General features: G+C 34.2%; 1 long non-coding RNA gene across 1 annotated transcript in view; it reads left to right on the top strand.

Annotated features, from left to right (window-relative positions):
- LOC109360227 overlaps positions 1 to 4171 on the top strand; it is a 21459-nt gene that overhangs the window by 2454 nt on the left and 14834 nt on the right. The window contains exon 2 of the long non-coding RNA XR_002109143.1: positions 654 to 659. This is a non-coding gene — a long non-coding RNA (uncharacterized LOC109360227). The remainder of the gene's footprint in view (positions 1 to 653; positions 660 to 4171) is intronic.

Raw genomic sequence — 4171 nt, 5'->3', positions numbered from 1 at the left:
GGAGATTTTCTTCACTATAATTGAATCAATGTTTTTACAAGCACTTCTTCCAATTACAACACTTAGACATTCACATGAAAATAAAGAACCTTATTCTATGGTTTGACTCCCTTCCTACCGACAAAGAAAACCTTTCTTTCGGCGTAGCCCCAGCCAAGAACCTTGTTCTTTCTTATCAAGAACTCTAAGCAAAATGAAGATACAACTCAATCTCTTAGGTGGTACGACACCTCGAGATTCCCAATGTTACAACGATTTTTCACAACAAAACTATAGAGTAAACTTAAGCAATTACAAAGCTCAAATCTAACAAATAAGACTTTACTCTAAAAACCTAACACAAATCTCATATGACATGACAATGTATTAGTTGAAAAACAGAATTTACAGAATGCAAAATCCTTCACAAAAACATCAATGAATGCATGAACATGTGAGATGAAATGATGAGAAATATATCATGAAATGTCACTCAATCCTAAAGCATAGAATTCTCTCTTTTCTAATCTCACTAATGCAATATCATATAGATGCAACAATTAACATGAAGTATGCTCTAACTCTCTAAAAAAATGCCACATGCAAGTTATGACTTCAGTTCTGAAAACGCAGTTTATAAAGAATCAGTTCTGCAGCCCAGTTAATCGATTAAGACCTTGGTTAATCGATTAACGTTGTTTAAAAACGTAACTGATTCTGTTTTCCAAGGTTTTCAGTTTCAACAGCTTTTCAAAAAGTTAGGTTAATCGATTAACTCTTGCCTTAATCGATTAACAACATATTTTCACGTGTATTTTCAAATTTAAAAACTCAAATATGTTATGCACTTGATTCATACATGTTTAACACTAAGTTTATGCCTAGGATGCACATATACATGTATTTATGTGATGCATGAACATATTATAAATGACATATCTCAAAAATAAGATTATTTAAAGTTTTATGCATATGAGACATGTGTTGAGTTTACCTAAGCCTTAGACTCAACCTAAACTAGTTACTAGTCTAAGTCTAGTACCAATCAAAAGACTTAAGCATGTTGATTTGTTGATGATCTTCAAGCTCTTATTAACATAAGTTGTCCTCGTCAAAACCACAACATATAATGAGAGAGCTTTCCAAAGTGCTCCTCTTGACATGCGCACTTTCACCTAGTAGGTTCTAAAGTTATAGTTCATACTGATCACTCAATCCTGAGATACTTTATGAGTAAGAAAGAAGCCAAGCCACACCTCATCCAGTGGATTATCCTTCAGGAAGAATTTGATCTGGAGATTGTTGATAGAAAAGGAACAGATAATCCAGTTGCAGATCATTTATCTTGGCTTGAACATCCAAGTGGAGAGGAGAAGTACATATCTATTGATGATTCCTTTCCCGATGAGCAACTCCTCCTCCTCGACACTGTAGAGGCACCTTAGTATGCTGACTTTGTAAACTATCTGGTTAGCAAAATTCTTCCACCTGAAATGACACTGCAACAGAAAAAGAAATTATTCTCAGATCTGAAGAAGTATATATGGGATGATCCTTATCTCTATCAACTCTATGCTGATGGTATTTATAGAAGATGTGTTCTAGAAGAAGAAGTGTCAAAGATACTTAGTTGTTGCTACTCTGCCTCTTATGAAGGTTATGCCAGTACTTCAAAAACAATAGCAAAGGTATTCCAATGTGGTTTCTTTTGGCCACACATATTCAGAGATGCAAGAAATTTTGTTTTCACGTGTGATTCTTGCCAAAAGGTGGGGAACATATCAAAAAGGCATGAAATGCCAATGAACCCCATCCTTGAGGTGGAGATATTTGATGAATGGGGAGTTGACTATATGGGACCTTTTCCTACTTCAAACAACATCAAATATATCTTGGTGGAAGTCGATTATCTTTCTAAGTGGGTGGAGGCAATTTCATCTCCACACAATGATGCTAAAACGGTCATCAAACTGTTTACCAAGATCATATTTCCAAGGTTTGGTTTCCCGAGGCTGGTTATTAGTGATGGAGGCTCACACTTCATTGAAAGACATTTTGAAAACCTCTTGAAGAAGTATGGTGTTTCTCAACGAGTTTGTACCCTTTACCACCCTCAAACAATCGGTCAAATGGAAGTATCAAATCGTGAAATTAAGAGCATATTAGAGAAGATAGTGTCTAGGACTAGGAAATATTGGTCCTCAAAGCTTGATGATGATTTATGGGCTTACCATAGTGCATATAAAATACCTATTGGTATGTCACCATTCAGGTTAATGTATGGTAAGCCTTGCTACCTTCTAGTGGAACTAGAGCATAAGGCATATTGGGCAGTCAAATTGCTAAACTTTGATCTGAAAGTTGCTGGAGAAAAGAGGAAATTCCAACCACAAGAGTTAGAAGAACTACTATTGGTTGCTTATGAGAATGCTCATACTTACAAAGAAAGAACAAAAAGATGGCATGACAAACACATACTCCGCAGAAAATTCAAAGTAGGGAAACTAGTTCTCTTATTCAACTCCAGATTGAGGCTCTTTCCAGGGAAGCTAAAGTCTAGATGGTTAGGTTCGATCAGAGTTACCAAGGTTTATCCTTATGGAACAATTGAGATATGGAATGAGGAAAAGGGAACTTCAAGGTGAATGGTCAACGTTTAAAGCATTATCTAGCAGATGAGCGACTGGAGAAACAAACAAACATAACCATCTTGGATCCTACATGAGTTACAAAGATCAACCGTCAAGCTAATGACATTAAACGAGCGCTTCATGGGAAACAACCCACGCTAGAGGTAAATTTTTAAATTCATTAATTTTAGTGTTTTAGTGTCGGCTTTAGTGTCTCCCTGAGTTCAGAGCCTTTGTAGGGGGATGTATATAGTGTTGGCCACACAAAAAATGGGGTTGTTGCCCAAGATATTTGCATCTAGTCCATCTAGGACATATGCCATTTGAGACATTTTTCTTTTCTTTTGCAGGTACTTCTACTACACCCAATGAAGCCAACCACTTATAATTGGCACATGAGTTAAGGACAATTCATACCTAACCCGTCAATTTTCTTTTTTCTTCTTTTCTTTCTCTTATTGTTTAGATTTTTATATTGGGGACAATGTAAATTTCTAAGCTTGAGGGGGTTTTGCATTTAGATAATTCATTCATTTCATGTATACCATATAGATTTTAAATTTTTTAAGTTGAATATTCATATTATCATGCATTATCATGTCTCATATATCATCTATCCCTTGGTTTGTTCTATGTGTTGTCTATCTGCTTTAAATGAAAAACTATGCATGAATGATGATTGTAAAAAATTGCTGATAGAATAATAACATGAAAGATATTAGATTTGACAATTGTGAATTAAATTTGGTTAAATAAAGGTCTTTGTTTCATAACTCTTGCTAAATGTACCAAATGTGAGAGTCTTGAGCCAAACATAATAAGGGTCCTGATTTGAATTAACAATAACATAAAACCCGTTTTTTTATTCTTTCACGAGTGCATAATTTTCTATGACTATATATTCTAGAACTTGATTTGTGACTGTTTCAAGATTGAAGTTTGTCTGTATATATTAAAATGATAGAGGCAATTAGGACTTTTTCTTTTGGCCTTCAACTACTTGCTATAAACATCGAAAATTCATTAGTTATCCACTTTTGAGCCTGAACTTTAATGATTTTTCATAGGTACTCAAATTGGGGTTTGGGGTAATTTATGATGTTTGGTTGAAACAATGAGAAATGTAAAAATGTCATGTGTGATGAAATAATCCATAGAAAATCTCAACAAAAAGAAAAAAAGAAAAAAAAAGTGAAAAAAAGAAAAAAAAAAGAAATACAAAGGATACTAAAAGAGAAGGGACTGGAAAAAAAAGTGTGTTGTAAGGAGAATGGTTGATTGAAAAAAGGTCATATTGATAAAGTAAGGTCTATCAAGGTAATCTCAATGCTTCAATCAGATGTCTAAAAGGTTTAAGTATTTTAAGAAACATTTATAAGCCTTTTGAATTATCCTTTCTTTGACTATCCCACCTTAAATCATTTACCTTGGCCTCATTACAACCATTTAAAGACCTCTTGATTTTTGCATGCATTCAAATACACTCAATGACGATTTGGTCTATAATGAAGCCTATGGTAATTTACTTTCATGAAATTTTTTGAGTGAAACACTATGACCCT

The sequence above is a fragment of the Lupinus angustifolius genome, chromosome LG11 (assembly GCF_001865875.1).
Source record: "Lupinus angustifolius cultivar Tanjil chromosome LG11, LupAngTanjil_v1.0, whole genome shotgun sequence".
Taxonomy (NCBI): domain Eukaryota; kingdom Viridiplantae; phylum Streptophyta; class Magnoliopsida; order Fabales; family Fabaceae; genus Lupinus; species Lupinus angustifolius.
The sequence above is the reverse complement of the archived record's forward strand: the minus strand, read 5'-3'. Positions and strand labels throughout refer to the sequence as shown.